Genomic DNA, 18045 nt, shown 5'->3' on the forward strand with positions numbered 1-18045 from the left:
TATATATAAACTCAAACAAGGATACTTTTCAGTTTCCAATTGCGGTCGTTGGAAGAAATGATGAACATGATAGATGGGAATTGAACAAGCCTTGTGACGAGACTCTTTATTCACATGTTTGGAGGAATGATAAGAGGATGTTTGGCAACATACCAGCAATTAGATATGTCCCTCCTCGATCATTCCCTATAAACTTCACATTCCCATATTCAATTTTGTCTCGATAGCTTCCAACATGTCACCACGGATGATAGAGTCAGAGGGGATTACACTGATGGGTTTGTCCTTTCATTCCCTTGACTACTCGCCCTTGTTTCACTTACAAATTAACTATCACCCTCAATTTGAGTATATAACTATGCAAGATGCATTCATGTTACATCAATTTCTCAATATAATTTTTTTTCCCATTTCTTCTTGCCTGGTTTTTTTTTTTTTAAAGATCTTCTTACCTAATATCTCGTAACATGACAAATCAAAGTTTGAATCCTTATTAAAAGAGGTGTTCACATTTAATGTCTAATCATATCTCGATTATAATTGTCTTATATAGAATGATATCTATGAGCAATCAAAAAATTAAATAATTTTTTTATAAAAGTTTCTCTCCATCTCCCTTTCTGTTTCTCTAAAAAAAAAAAAATTCTATTTTACCAAATATAGCCATATATCCTTGCCGTATTTTCTCCAATTTATTAAACTGGCGAATGCATGATCAGTAATGTTGCCTCCTGTTGACTAAATATGCATACATGCAAGATCGTCAGGACAGAGGAAGGAATGGATTTTACTCTTTAAATTTCATGTTTGACTTGGTAAAGTGAAGAGGAGGGGAGGGAAAATTTTGTCCCTTGCCTTCGACCCTTTTCCCCCCAAAGGAGAAGGAGTAATATGCTCCTACATTATTTTGAAAAACTCTCCCAACGAAAGCCCAAACCAATGTCCTCTATGTCCATGATCATCAATATTGCCTACTCTAAAATTATTCTGAGTTTCATTATTTTGAGTAGATCGAATCCCATGCAAACAAACCCAATTTTCTGTAATTATCTCAATCGTGTGTGTGAATGTAGAGTGTCTGCATATTTTTAATTTTTTCTATAATTATAATGTCTGTATATGCATAAAAAGTGAACTATTTTTTAACTAAAATTTAAATTTTATTACTAGACTTTTTAATTTATGTTGTTTAATTTTTAAAAAATTATGAAAATTTTAATTTTTTTAATTTCAAAACATTTTAATTAATTTGTAATGTTTAATTTTATTATAATTTTTTTAAAATTTTTTAAAATAAGATTTGCGAGTCTAATCTTAAACTTTTTAAATAAGAATTGAGTTTTAAAAAAAAGTAAAAAATAAAAAATTAAATTTAAGAATTCAAGCTCTAATAAATCGAGTCCATAAATGTTGAGTATAAGATGAAAACATCTTCCAGACCAATTGAGAATCGTCTTCAAAACGATGAAAGTGGGTTCCACAAGAGCACTAACCAAAGAGTTAAAAACTCTTGATGCGATAGCAAAAGCCATGCGTCATATACTGTTATCCAGTGGTCCATAGACGATGGCTCCTCAAGGAGCCAAAAAAGACAAAACAGGAAAACTTATTTTAAAAAAAAAAAAGAGGGTAGCCTAACAAAAGATTGAGAAACAAAACACTGCCCATTTTTTGTTTCTCAAGCCAATGATTATTTATTTCTTATAAAGAGCTGTGAGAAGTGTGTTAAATATTATAAATTAATTTAGATTTTAAATATTATCAAGATCAAACTTAAATGATAGTACTTTTCCTTGTATGGAGTTAAAAATATGAGTTGAATTATATATATTAATCCAAATAACCAACCATAAAAGTCAATTCAAGTTTGGAATAAATGACCCAAATAAAAATAAAGTTTTCTCTATTAGACCAAATAATTTGTGAATCATATGATCTAACCTTGAACCCATTTAGCCCATATTATTTTTTAAAAAATAAAAGAAAAAACAGTCGAACCACATGACTTTTGACAAATTGATGGATATAATTTGGTTTGGTTCACCCAATTCATATATTCTGTATCAAAAAATTATATTTTATACAAACATTATAGTTTAATATTTTAGTTTATTTAAAATGAATCATAAAGGAACATCATGTTGGAATCCATCATCATTTAAGGGACTCGGTTTCGGTGCTCAGCACCAAAACACTGTCATTTGGCAGTATTTTTTTTCTTTTCCTTTTGTTAAACCTCAAATTTATTATTAATTTATTCAATAATAAATAATTATTATAAAATTATTATTTTAATATTTAATAAATAAATAAATATTAAGATGTTAAAATTGAACTTGAGTAGTTCAAATAAAAATTTTGGTTTGAACATTGAAAACTATACTAAAAAATAAAAAATGATCCAAATAATTTAAAATAGGAGTTAACTCTAGCAAAATGAGTTAATTTCTTACATTGTAATAAATCAATGTTTGAATTTTTATTAAAAAAAGTATCTATATTTAATACTTAATCATGTCTTAAATGATATTATCTTTTATAGATAAACAACTGTGCAAAATTAATGAAATAAAAAATATTTTTAGTTACAATTTTAATTTTTTAATATAGTTCTGAACTGTTTAGATCAAAATTTATATATGAATTATTCAAGTCAAATTTTAATGAGTTAAATTGTTTGGGTTTAATTTTAACATCTTAATATTTATTTATTTATTAAATATTGAAATAATAATTTCATAATATTTATTTATTATTATAATGAATGTGTGGTTAAAAAAAATGGCAGTGTTTTGGTGTTAAGCACCGAAACTGATTCCGTCATTTAAGTGTATTCTTTTATATTCATGAAAAAATAAATTAAAAAAATGAATTGGTAAGTTAACCCATTTAATTTGTCAACTCTCAATCATTGGGTTAGGTTGTAATTTTTTCAACCCATACAAAAATAAATTGAATTTAATTTAACTTATATTTTTCTCAATTCATATGCTTTGGGTTGATTCATGTTCCCAATTCTATTCTTGCATGTTTTTTTATTGATAAGCTTTAGATGCTAATCTTGTTTTTTTTTTTAAAAAAAAGAAAGAGATGCCAGGTTCTTTTCACCCATCTCAATTATTTTATGTGTTTTAACTTTGAATGCATGGAATAACCTAAACTAGAATGGAATTTCAAGAAATAGTGACACATAAATATTTCATTTATGATTATTTTTGTAATCAGCTATAATTTTTTATACAGAACTATGCTTTCTTGCTACGCGGGTTTTGGTTGAAGAAAATTATTTAAAAGGATTGTAACTAAAATAAACTTTTACAATGGGTATTTGTCAAGATGTCAACCGAACATCTTATAATATGGGTATTTTTATCATTATTATTTCAATCTCATACACTCTCTCAAGGGACTTGGCATATATTTTTAGATTTGATGGGACTTTTGAAATGGTTGTGGGGAATTTTAGGATGATTTTTACTTTTATGATTGGGGAAAACTGTGTGTAAAAATAACCAGGGACAATTTTTTTTAAAAAAAAAACAAACAGTACATAATTATAATGCTACAAAACATGGGAAAATCTAAATACATCAAATTTTCTCTACGACAAATTGAAATTATTTAACTTGTTAAAGAAAGCGGAAGTCTTCAATTTTGGTCCCCCACATCGATTTAGCTCACATGCTTGTTTGGAAAACATAAATTTAATTAAATTTCCTAATGAATTATTGATTATTTATTAGCTAGGAGCAGCTTTCAATAAAAAGTCAAAATTTTAGGCATGCTAAATTCTTAGACTCTGCGGAACTTTTTAAATTAGCTAGGAGCATTATGGCTTTGTCACTGTTTACATCTTTCTAGAAAAATACTTCCTGGTATCTCATTTATATATCACATTTTAAAAATTTATTTAACTAAATTTATAAGATATGGGATAACTTTTTAAGTAATATTTAAAGTATCTCATGTACATATCCATGACTGACTTATATTGATTCACATCTAGTGACCTTTTCGTCGTTCTGATTTATGTGCATAGTTGGCCGGGGAAAGAAAAAGATTTATGTGCATTATATTGCCACCGCCTAGCCAGCTATAGCTATAATCTCATGTATGTGAAGAATATTATTTCGTCTTTTTTGCCACTACTTGTTTTGTTATGTTCAAGTTATCAATTATATATATTTTGTTTTTGTTTTGTTCTCTCTTTCTCGTAGATGCATGGACCATCGGATCAAAGGACCCATCACTGTCGAAATTTGGCGACAAAAACATCTGACTCAAATCAGATTGGCGGATTCCGTGTAGCCTACGTGTTGGGGAATTAATGTTTAGGTTACAAGGCACCTCAAATAGTTTTGCTTTAACTAAAGTTACGACATCTGAAAATATTTATGGCTTTTCCTCCCATATACAAAATTTGGATTATTTCTTTTTCAATCACTTCTTCTTTTCTTCTACCCTTCACTCCCTTTTTAAATTTGTTTTCCATTTACAAAAGAAAAAAAAAAAGCACCAACCATTGAATACAAGAGTGTAATGTTTCATCTGTTACCTTTCAAATTCATTTTGGATATTCAATTCAATCAAACAATCCGTTCTGCCAAAATGTCCGTTATTTGTTTTTTCCCCCCATTTAGCTTTTTTTTTTTTTTTTTGGGGGGGGGAGGGGTTAAGTTCGATTGGCTTTCCAGAATTGATCTTCTTGTTCTATTTGTGAAGAGAAAATGTTATTATAATGGGTTAAACGACAGTCTTGCCACAAACTATAGGAGCTAGTGATAATAGGGTATGAAATTCTAAACTTTTTTTTTTATATATATAATATTTCTCTTCACCTTTTAAAAATAGTACAATATGACATTTATTATTAATAAAAGTTAACTTTAATAATTAATTGATCAGAAAATGATTAAAAAATTACAAAAAATGACTACTAAAATTTTCTTAGTCCTTTTTTGTGTTTTTTAGGTCCTTTTTTTTATAATTTTTTTGATTTTTATATAATTTTTGAGGTCATTTTCTAATCAATTGACAATTAATATTAACTTTTATTAATGGTAGGGATCATGTTGCATCATTTTTAAAAGTTGAAGGTAAAAATTACACTACAAATGAATTTAGGGTCTCAAATATTTTTGAACTAGTAATTTAAAAGCTATCATTTAATCTTGTTATAATAATTGATGTTATGAATTTGAATTCTTGTTATATAAAAAAATTAATGATTATCTCTACAATGCTCAAATAATTATAAAAATGAATTTCAATTGTGTGAGAAATTGCAATCTTATTTTCAAGGGTTTGATTATTTTTATCCATGAACTTTATTTTCAAAAAGTGATAGGCACCATGTATTGACAACTGAGATAATTTTTTCTTTAAATCATTTTTTTAAGGAGGAAATTTTTTTTTCGTTAGTTACCCATTAACTTTATTGCTTTTTCTTGACATGGTATGTGTGTAAGACCTATAAGTATTGATCGGTAAAACTCTCACCATGTCAATTGAAGTTATTTTACTTCTGAACTCTTTCTCCATGAGCGTTGGATTTCCTAAAATCTTATTAAAATAAAATTTAATAAATATTATTTAAGTCATCATATGTTTTGAATTTATAGTGAATCTCAAGTAAAGCTAGGAATATAGGTTTGGATTATACAGGGTTGGCCCAAATAATTGATCACATTAATTGGGTTGGATTAGAAAAAAATTCACCCAAATAAAAATGAATTTTTGTGGCCGAGACTAAATAACCCTTGAACCATATAAGCAAACTTTGATAGGTTAGGATTGGCCCATTTAACTCATACTATTTTTTAAAAAAATAAAAAATATATAAAAAATGAGGGAATGTTGTAGATTCATGACTTTTGATAAATAAATAGGGATAGTTTGGTTGGCTCAATTCATATATTGTATTCAAATATTATTGACTAACATTTTGGTAAATTTAAAATAAATTACAACATGAAGGAATATCATGAGACTCATCATCATTTTCATTTAGGTGTATGTTTAAAATTTATAAAAATAAATTAAAAATAAAATAAAATAGATTAGCGGATTAGACTATTTAACTTGCCAACCCTTAAGAGTTAGATTGAGTTGTGTTAAAATTTTTTTGACCCATATAAAAATAAAATAAACTTAATTCAACCCATATTCCTTTTAACTCATATGGCCCATATGGCCTGGATTGGTGATATGCCCAGCTCTAATATCAAGAACTCGTAGCTCACATTATTTTTTTTTGTAAAAACAAAGTAAAGTATTTTAATGAATATATATATAAAAAACCCGTCAGACCAAAAATTTGAAAAGAACGTCCTTAAAATGACAGATTGGGATTTGGAACTAAATTGCGGGCAACGTATTCATGAAGTTAGTTGGATTTAAACCCAACCAGTTCAAGCCAGATCAAACAATGCTAGTTCCCTTTGACAATCTCAAAAATTGATCCGGATCCTATTAATAATGTCACCACTTGTTTTGATCAATCAGATTTAGTATAATTTAATTGGACTGTGTCGATTTTGGATGAGAAGGAAAAAATCAAATCTAAACTTAACAAGAAGATCGGTCACGTAGGAAAGCACCTTGTTATTTAGTACAAGCCACCAAAGCATTTTTTTGGTTTTTTTGATATGGTTGAAAATTATATGTAATATGTAATGTTTACAAAATGGCTCACATTGGACTGCTTTTCCGAGAATTTATAAATACCATTCATAAAAAATATTTTAACATCTAGAATTGTGGTTGCCAAGAACTATATGATATCTCTTGACATATTAAATCAGTGATCGCACATTTTTCCCAGAAAATGATTGTGGGATCCACTTTGATCAAACTAACTGTGAATGGAATCAGCAGCCACCATTATGATCCATGACTTACAGATACAGATGATAAAATAGATTGAATGTCGTGGGGTGCTGGAGACAGAATTCAGAGAGAACCAAAATACACTGTGGTCGATGAAAAGAAATCAAAGAACCACAGCACGTCCTTGCAGGCCTGGCCTTGGAAGTGGCCATAATCCGAGACATCGGAATTATGTAATTCGGCCCTTTGTCCTTACTTTTCTGTTCCATCTTCGGGGAAGGCCCAGGACGTGCCACGTCAACACCCTTGCATGCTACGTGTTGACGCTGAAAATACGTTGGCATCTCAATCCGTTCCTGAAAAACAGTACTGGGTCAGCACCTAAAGTTAAAAAAAAGGGCAAGCCTAACTAATATCAGCTTATTTCATATAAACCCGACCTTTATAAATTTATAATTTGAAACTCAATTTTTTAAAAAGTATTTTATTTTTAAGGCGTGATCTTTATTTAAAAGATTTAAGACAGGGCTCTTAAGCTCATTTAAAAAAATTTTAAAATAAAATCATACAATTAAAGCATGTGCTTTGAGTTTACGATATTGTTAGTTGCTCTTTCTTCTTCTTCTTTGTCACCCTTTCACCTTTGCTTCAACTTGGTTGAATAATCATAAAATCAAAGCATGAGAATCACATAATCAAAGGCTGACTTGGGTCCCTGTAATGATTATATTTCCTAGTTGCTCTCTAATTGGAGCTTTCATGTCCAACTCTTTAAATGGGGACTTTGGTCCGGTAATAACATGAACAAAGGTAAAGTTGTAAGTGAAATAGAAATGATTTGTCATCCAATCATAAAAATGATCTAATATCATTACAATACTCTTTCATTTATGTACCAAATAGGTAGCAAAAAAAAAAAAATTGATCCTTGGATAAGCCAAACGGACAATAACTAGGAATATAAATGAAAAATTAAGACATATAATTTATAAGGTGTATAAAATGAAAAATTAAGACATATAATTTATAAGGTGTATAAAATAATTTTAATACAAGTCCCCACACAAAATTCAACAGCAAAATAACATGATCTAGAATTATTAACAAGCTAAACTAGTGATGTAAAACAAAAAGAAAATCGGGCTTGGAGGGCTGCCTAAGCCCGAGTTTATTTTTTCAAGGCCTATTAGGCCGACTTTCGAAGCCTGATTTTTTAAAAAATAGCCAATTTTTTAAGCCCTAATCATTATAAAAATGGGCTTAAACGGGCGGTCCTTCAAACCCAATCCTGATTTTGATTCTATCAACGCCATGATAATTGTGGAGCCCTCAACTACAATAATCAAGGAAATTTAATTAAAAAATAAGAAAGTTGCAGGTGATTACAACTTCATTTCATTTTAATTATATCTCTATAATTTATTTTATTTTAATCAAACTCTTATAATTTAATTAATTAAAATTTTTAATTTTTTTAAAATTAAAATTAATAATGAATTTTAGATACTATCCTAGTACTATGGAAATTTTTTGCTCACTCAAATAAATGCGCCAATCTATTTATTCATTAAGTTTCAAGCCACAATTTTGATATTATCATCCTTAAATGCAAAAACCTTGTAGTTTTTTGAAGTAACTTGATTTGTCTGTTTTCACCGTTTTTTTATGGCATTGTACCAAAAAAAACCCCCAGGTATTCGTATTGAATTCAATTATATTGCAATCCCTTTTTCTTTTAAGAAAATAATATATATATATATATATATATATATAAAACAAGGATACTTTTCAGTTTTCAATTGCGGTCCTTGGAAGAGATGATGAACATAATAGATAGGAATTGAACAAGCCTTGTGAGGAGACTCTTTATTCACATGTTTGGAGGAATGATAAGAGGATGTTTGGCAACATACAAGCAATTAGATACGTCCCTCCTCGATCACTCCATATAAACTTCACATTCCCATATTCAATTTTGTCTCGATGGCTTCCAACATGTCACCACGGATGATAGAGTTAGAGGGGATTACACTGATGGGTTTGTTCTTTCATTGCCTTGACTATACTCGCCCTTGTTTCACTTACAAATTAACTATCACCCTCAATTTGAGTATATAACTATGCAAGATGCATTCGTGTTACATCAAATTCTCAATATAATTTTTTTCCCATTTCTTCTTGCATAGTTAAAAAAAAAAAAGATTTTCTTGCCTAGTTTCTCATAACATAATAAATTAAAGTTTGAATTCTTGTTAAAAAAATGTTCATATTTAGTGTCTAATTGTGCCTCAATTATGATTGTCTCAGATAAAATGATATATATGATGAATTGAAAAAATTATATGATTTTTTTTTTATAAAAGTTTCTCTCCGTCTCCCTTTTTGTTTCTCTAAAAGAAAAATAATTCTATTTTAGCAAACATGGCCATACATCCTTGCCGTATTTTCTTCCAATTTATTAAACTCAAGAATGCATGATCAGCAATGTTGCCTCTTGTTGACTAAATATGCATACATGCAAGATCATCAGGACAGATGAAGGAATGGATTTTACTCTTTAATTTTCATGTCTGACTTGGTAAAGTGAAGAGGAGGGGAGGGAAAATTTTGCCCCTTGCCTTCGAACCTTTTCCCTCCAAAGGAGAAGGAGTAATATACTCCTACATTATTTTGAAAAACTCTCCCAACAAAAACCCAAACCAATGTTCTCCATGTCCATGATCATCAATGTTGCCTACTCTAAAATTATTCTCTGAGTTCCATTATTTTGGGTAGATCGAATCCCATGCAAACAAACCCAATTTTCTGTAATTATCTCAATCGTGTGTGTATGAGTGTAGAGTGTCTGCATATTTTTACAAAAATTATAGTATATAAATGTTTATAATTGATTTTGATATATAATCAACGGCAAACGCAAGACCCTAGGCTAGTTGAGGCATGAATTACATAAAATATAAAAATAATTAAAATTTATAATTTAATATATGAAATAAATATTTATATATCCTATAAGTTTTCAGGATGATATTTTAATTTGCTTCATGAGATTTGATGGCAAATCTTCTAAATTAATTCCAGCCTTTTGTTGTTGAAGATTTGAATCACAGAGTCTTGAAGATATTGATTGCTCAAGTGATAGCAATTTCCTCTCCAAAAATCTTTCCATTTTGTGCTCAAAACCTTGAAAAATTTAAATCATGTAATTAAAATTATCTAAATGGCACAAACAGTACTATTTTTTGCCAACAACACAATCATTGCTAATGAATAATTTTGTTTAATACTACAAAATAGGTCAGAAAATGGCAAATGAAAAAGCTTTTCGGAAATTTGGAATACAATGACAGTGGAAATATAATGAAAAAGATGAATCCAAACATTGTTAAGCCTAAAATTGCAAAATCCATTTCGGAAATTTGAAAAAATAGAATACAATAAGCTAAAGCTAGAAGTCAAAATGACCGTGTTAATTCTCAACGTTTGGCCGTCCGCTGGGTTTGAATATGTGGTCAGTGAAAAAGCAGAAGTCTGGGACTTGGAGATCACTTTAATTAAATACTAAATAGTAGCAAAAATTTCTTATTTGTCCCTTTACTTCAACTAATTTTCTCAAGCTCGCTCTCTTACTCTATCTCGCTCTGTTCACTCTGTCTTTCGTGTCAAATCAGTCCCTTTTTTTCAACAAAGAGTCACTTCATCTTTTTGTTTTTTAATTTAATTTTCCTTGTATGCTTTTAAAATTTCAGATTTTATTTTTATGAGAAATATTTATTATTTAATTTAATTTTAATTTTATAAACTATTAAAAAGGAACATTAAAATGATATTTTTTATAAAAATAATCTAAATTTAAATATAATAAAATTAAAATTAAAACATATTGAGCTTGAGTGAAATATAAAATCTCCAAATATTTTTAAACTTAAATACATTTTAATTTGGGTCAGTTCAAAATTATTGGGATAACGAGGGTAAGGTTTTAAAACTCTCACCTCCTTCTTGTAAATTTTCTTAAGATGAGGGCCACCCTCAACTATATGTGCGTCTGCCGTGTCATGTAATATAAATGTCTGAATATATTTTTATGAAAATATAATTTTAACTTTTAAAATTGGTTTTCAATAAAATCCAAACAGCAGGCACTGTATTGGTTCTTCTTCTTCTTCTTCTTTTACCAAAGATACTATGCATAGTAAAAGAAATATCAAAATTCGATGCTGTGAGAATTATTTCCTAAAATAGTACACTTAAAATCATTCTTGCATCGAATGATTTATAAAATTACTCAAACTAAGAACAATTTCTTTAATACATAGTCTCCGAATACATTAAAACTTGTTTTTGACAGGAACAATTTCTCAACATTATTTGCACGGCCTTGTCATATCAATTGATTTTATCTAATAATGTAGTAATCATTTGAATGAAAATGATGAGAAAATAATTCTTACTAATATGATCAAGGAATTATTATAAAGTGTGTCAAATTAAAAATTATTAATAATAAATAAATAATTATTAGATTTTATGAAAATTAATAATGAATTATTAAATTATATGAGTGAAAAGCAAAAATTAATTTATTTTACAAATAGTGACTATTAGTACCACATTTTGTTGTCCTTTTCATGCATTGTGGTCGTTGCTACTATTGTATAATTCTCTTTTTTTGAGATTCAAGTGTTTTATTTATTTGTGTAGTCGACGTATTTAAATTAAATCAATGTTAACTAAAGAAATTGACTGTAGAGGGGTGGCAGGTGCTTCATTTGAAAGTTTACTATGTTCAAAAGTAGAAATATTGTATTTAATCAAAAAAAGTGTAGGATCATTAAGTAAAGACACAAAAGATCCAAATTTAGTAGGAGTTGAATAAAATGTAATGTCACACAGGAAAAACAAAAGTAGGAAAGGATTTGACAAATCATTCACACCAAATAAAGTAGAGATTTTTGAATAAAATATCACATCAATCAAAAAAAGCTGGTTCTGCTTTTCATTGAATAAAAAAATAATGTCTAACTCTAAAATTGTTTTTGGCTCAAACGAGTTATTCACAATCTCAAACTTATTCCTAATTTGAATGATTTCTAATTTGAATGATTTTTAGTATAGTATTTTGATAAATACTTTTCATGTTGCAACATTTAGTTAATTTCTTTTAGTGTTTATAGTGTATTGGTAAAAAAACCCATTGTATTGTCAAAACAACATATTGCCCCCTCTTCGTCTCTCTAATCTCTGTACACCAAATATAACCCTGCAATTAGCATGTGGAGAGAAGCCAATTCTTAACTGGTCCTAAACTATAAGATAATTTGAGAGGAATTCAACTTTCCAAAATATAATACATTTTAATAAAAAATAGAATTTTATTAATAATAATTTTTTAGTATTACCCTTCTTATTATATTCCTTTACGAATGCAATATTAAATGAAGCATATGTTTATACGTTTATATTTTTCTTTGGCCAAATTATATATTGCTCCTCTAAACTTTGAACCATGTACACATAACTTTCTTAACCTTTGAAAATTTACAATGAACTCCCCCCGACTTTTATATTTATGTAGAAAACTCTATATGATTAATTTTATACATTAATTATTTACACATAATTAACTTAAGTTTAAGGGGTTATCCATATATTATTCAAAATTTGGGGGTTTAAACGCATGCAAAAATAAAGTTTAAGGTGGTGTATAATTAATGGTTAAGGATTATTTGCATAAATATAGAAACTCAAAGAGGTTTATTATTAAATTTTAAAAGTTAATGGGGTTATTTATACATGGTTCAAAGTTTAGAAAAATTATGTGTAATTCAGTCCTTTTATTTTAAAAAGATAAGGTTTAAAATGTATTTAATAAGTTTTATTAGTATATGTGATTTATAATTGATGTTAGTAAATTATAAAATCTGTCAGTAATTTATAATTAATATTAGTAAATTAACAAGTAAAATTTGCAATCCATATTCATAAATTAACAAGTGAAATAAAAAAAATTAAAAATTAGTAATTTTGTATAACAAGCTAAAGGTATTTTGATATTTTTAGAATTAATTTTTTTAATTTTTTTTCTTTTAAACTGAATTAAAATTTTAAATTTTTTTAAATTATTTAAAATTAAATCTCTATAGTAATCCATGAATTCGAGAGAGAGAGAGAGAGAGAGAGAGAGAGAGAGAGAGAGAGAGAGAGAGAGAGAGAGAGAGAGAGAGAGAGGAGGGGGGGGGGGGAGGAATCATAATTGATTGCCTTCAAATTAGTGCGGGAGCTCATGTTTTTTTCTTTTTCTTTTTTCCTCAATACAGTTTCGACTCCCCTCCTTAAATGGAATCCGTTGCATTTGCTAACAATTTTCATGCTTGAATTCCCATTATTTGGAATTATAGATTAGCTATATTTGCCTCATTTAAGTTTTCTTGAAAGTCTATTTAAATAGTTCAGCTTTTATATTTAAAAGACTTGATTAATTTTATGAATTTTATTTTTTTCAATTATGATACTATTTTAATTAATTTTGTTCGCCACAAAATAATACACAATGTGATTTTATATTATTGTAAGTTACCGTTTGATTGTTTGATTGTCTTGTATCACTAAACTAAAGATCGATTCTATTTTTTAAGTTAACTATTCTTTCCCTTGTCATGTTGTTATGATCTATTATTTATTTATTGTTAGTAAGCCTTATATTTACTTTTTTTAATATATTTTTTCATAAAATATTTGAATTAAAGTGTTCAATAATCTTTTAAACAAAATTGAGAGGCCCTTAATCTTAACTTTACCCAAAAGACTAAACGTGTGAAATCTTTTAACTCAATAACTTTACGTTAGCTTGCCTGGCTTCTGTTTAATTTGTTTTAGTCTTTGAGTTCCACCTTTATATATATATATATATATATATATATATTTTACAATAAAAATATTAAATGTAAGCCCTACGCCTTCTCTTTTGCCCTCCCACCTTCTCTCTCATCTCTCTTCTCCCCATCTTCTCTCTCCCTATGCAATTCCGGCGGCTTCATATCATCGGAGAAGTCGAAATAGCTCACAAACTATGGCAGCATCACCTCCATTCCCTCTCTCTCCTCCAAATCTCCAACGCACTCCACCATGCCGTCAATGAGCCTCACCGGAGCACTAGACTTGCGATCTCATAGCCATACCAGAACCATGGCACGTAAAATAGATGACACGATCGCTTCTTTATGGTACTTGAACCATGAACGAGCCATTTCAAGACTTCGACAGAGTCCTTATCCCATGACTCGAGGGGCAGTGCTGAGTCGAGAGAACGAGAACTCTCTCTGAAATTCTGTAAGAAACAGAGGAAGAAAAGCATCTAGATCTCTGAAAACCTGCTCCTCTTACTTTCGATTGTTACATATGTTAGAGTTAAATGAGAATGGGGTGTGGGTGGGGTTATGTTTAATTAGTGGGCTCAAAGAAACTGATCAGTTTGTTTTAGCATTCCTTATCCTCATTAGCCTGGTCTGTCCTCAATAATTATCTTGTTGGGAATCATTGTAGTGGGAGAGAGAACAAACTGATGATGAATAAATAAAAAGCGTCATTAATCTGATAGTATTATATATAATGCTTGCCTGATATTGCTAATCAGTGTGGACTTCTATTATTATCAAAAGTCAAATGTTTTTTGAAAAGACAAAAAGACGATCCAAATTATAAAATAATGACCCAGAGAAACGCACAAAGGCGAAGCATCCTAAGAAAGCAAAAAAGAGGTTATGAAGGATCTAATCATGATCTTTTTGAAAGATAACAAGAGATACCATATGGAAAAGAGCATAAGACGTACGTGACCACAACAAATGCTCGTGGCAAGTATGAAGCTTGCAAGAGAGAGGCAAGCTTGCAGTCAGCTGCATACTCGTTAGCTCCGGGCTCGTAGTCAGACTCGGATGTAGCTTGCAGGAGAGAGGGGGGAGAGGGGGAGAGGAGAAAGGGAGAAACCAGTCACAGCACCAGAGCGCCGGGAGTCAAGAGGTTTTAAGGCCTAAGACAAAATAAATAAAAAAGCCTAACGTATAATAAATTATTAATCCTTATATTACTTTTTCTAACGTTTTGAGTTACAAAATTAAGTAACAAAGTTTTATAATTAAGTAATTCTAATGTTTCAGTCTTAATAGATAATAGAACTAATGAGTAAATAGGATTATAAACTATTGCTTGAAAATCACATTGAATCTTAAACTCTTAAAATATATAAAATAAACCTTAAATTTTTAAATTTATAGCAACATAAACCTTAGTCATTAACCTGGTACTGTTTAGGATATATTTTCATATGAATTTAACCCTAACTGTTACAATACTCGTATAGACAATAACGGTGTTTAAAAAAAGTTATCTGTCAATATTTATTTTACTATAAATTTAAAAGTTTAGAATTTATTTTACATATTTTAAGAGTTTCGGGTCCAAGAAGATTTTCAAGCAAGGGTTCAGGATCTTATTGGCTCATTAATCCTAGATAATAAGGCTAGTCCATTTCCATCGATCTTCTAACATATTTGATTTTAAATAGGATTTGAGCAACTTTAATTTTGAAAAACTTCTTTATGCAGTAGCAACTGTTATAGGTATTATTAATAATATTCTATAAGTAATAAGTACATTTAAAAAAGTATCTAACCTTTTGACATAGTTTAATATTTCAGCTGGTATGTTAATTTCTTCTATTAATATTTCTCTCAAAAATTTTAATTATAAAAATAAATCAAAACCATCAATATCATAATTGTCATTAAAACTTAAAAACAATATTAATACAAATTTTTTTTCAATTCATCATCATCTAAAGCTTTAAATTTTTTGGATTCAAATAAAAAATAAAAAAATAATTTCATATTCTAAAAATTGTTCAAATCGACTCTCAGTAGAAGAAATTAATTGATCTAAAATGTATAAAAAATATTTAATATAAAAATAATCTTCAACTGAATATATGAGCTCATCACTAACACTTTCATTAAAATATTTTTTTCTATAATTATATATTTTTCATGAAAATTAGGATTTGTGTTCATTTCAGTAACTATATTTTTTTTTTTGTAAATTTTAAAGTAGATGCAAAACCATTTCCTTTATAATTCTTTAAATAAGTAATAAAATCTTTTAAATGATTTATAACAATATCTATGTGCATATCTGTGAACTAAAGGATCTTATAAAATATAAATAATTGTAGTATGTAAAAAGATAATAAATAATGATTAATGACTAAATTAAGGCTAACCCAATAATTAAATTTTATTTTGAAAATGTGTAAATGTTTTTATTCTCATGGAGAGAAAAACCAGGGCTTTATTTTTTCATTTAGCATTTATTACAAAATTGTACAAATACATATCCCTTCGTTTAAGAATATTAATGACTGTTTTTTGGGCCCTATGCAATTGTCTTAATTGCCTTGAGGCTCCCATGGCTCTTTGCACCAGAATCAAAAGCTCAATTTATTGGGCGTGAGGGCCCAACGTGCCTTCTCTCATATAATGCCCTAACTTCCTAACTTTTTTTTTTTTCATTGTGTCATTATCTTACATATAAAATAAAAAAAAATTAATCTTTTAATTCTCTAACTTTTAAGTCATTTATAACTCAGTTTCTCAATTATAACTTGCTGTGACTCAGTCCCTCAATTATAACTCGCCTATGACTCGATCCCTCAACTTTTGAATCACTTACAAATTAGTCCCTTAACTTTTATTAATTTTTTTTTCATATTAGCTTATATCTCACATTAATGAATAAGAAGAGAGTATTTTTAAATAATATATGAGCATTTTTTTATTCCTCTTATTTGATAAAAAATTTTAAAAAAATTAAAAAATAAGGATTGAGTTATAGGTAAATCAAAAGTTGAGGGATTGAGTTGCAGCGAGTTATAGTTGAGGGACTGAGTTATAAGTGAGTTAAAAGTTGAAGGACTAAAAAATTAATTTTTTTAAAATAAAAGATATTTTGATATTTTAATATTCCAAGACGGTAAAAAATTACATTTTTTTACAATTTTTAAAAGAAAAGCACTGCAAATATGCCTTTTTAATTTTGAAAAAAAAATAAATATTCACAATTTTAGGATATTAAAATATTAAAATATCTTTTATTTTATGTAAAAATTAATGATTCAAAAAAAAATTAACAAATTAAAACATTGCAAAAAACATGAAAAATGATATATTAGAAGTTCCTAACTTGTTTACTGTTTGAGACTAAAGCCACTAGAGGTTGTTGAGGATGTAACGGAACCACCGAAGAGAGGGAGGACAAAGAGGGGAGAGGGAGAAGAAAAAATATATAAAAAATTAATGTGAAACGACAAACCATAGGTGACTCGATGTCAAAATGTTGATTGTCCAGATTTCAAGTGACAAAGAGCAACAATGTCTCATAGTCAAATTTGCGATATCCACATATTCTTAGAATAAAATTGATGAATAAAAATAATCTTTAACTTATAAAAAATATATAATTATTTATGTAAAAAAATATTATGAAATTTTAAAAAATAAAAGAATAAAATACAATGTAAAGGGCTGTATTGATAAAAAAATGATTTGACGGTTAATACTTAATTTGTTCTCTCCAACATATATGCATACCATCATTGTACTTTAAACATTAAGTTATTTTAAAGATTAATTTATATTTTAAAATTTAAATGATTCACATGATAAGTTAAAAAAATATAAATGACCAACTAATAAAAATTAAAGGATAAAGGTGTATTTTGCCTTTAAAATATTCTCTGATGAGTCCTCAACACAATAACTTATTTGTTAAAATAATTTTTTTCTTAAAGTAATTAAAATAAAAATATTTTTATTGTTGCCATCAAAATTTTGAAAATTTTGATTGTTAAAAATATCAACTATGACTCCGACGTTGATCGTTAAGTCACTTAACGAAAAGGACAAAAATACTTTATTTTAATTATTTTAAAGTTAAAATTGCTCTAACCAATAATTTAAGATGTTGATTGCTCTTTGAAGAATATTTTAAAAATAAAAATGCATCTTTATCCAAAATTAAATTTGAGAAACTAAATTAATAATTGAGCCAAACTTGGGGAATTGAAAGTTTACTTATCCCAATTATTATTATTAATTATTAATATAATAAAGACGGAAAGGAAACACTTTTTTTTGGTACAAAAGGAAACACTTTCTTCTTTAA

The sequence above is a fragment of the Prosopis cineraria genome, unplaced genomic scaffold (genome assembly GCF_029017545.1).
Source record: "Prosopis cineraria cultivar Desert tree isolate PC_DT_omini unplaced genomic scaffold, ASM2901754v1 PC4, whole genome shotgun sequence".
NCBI lineage: Eukaryota > Viridiplantae > Streptophyta > Magnoliopsida > Fabales > Fabaceae > Prosopis > Prosopis cineraria.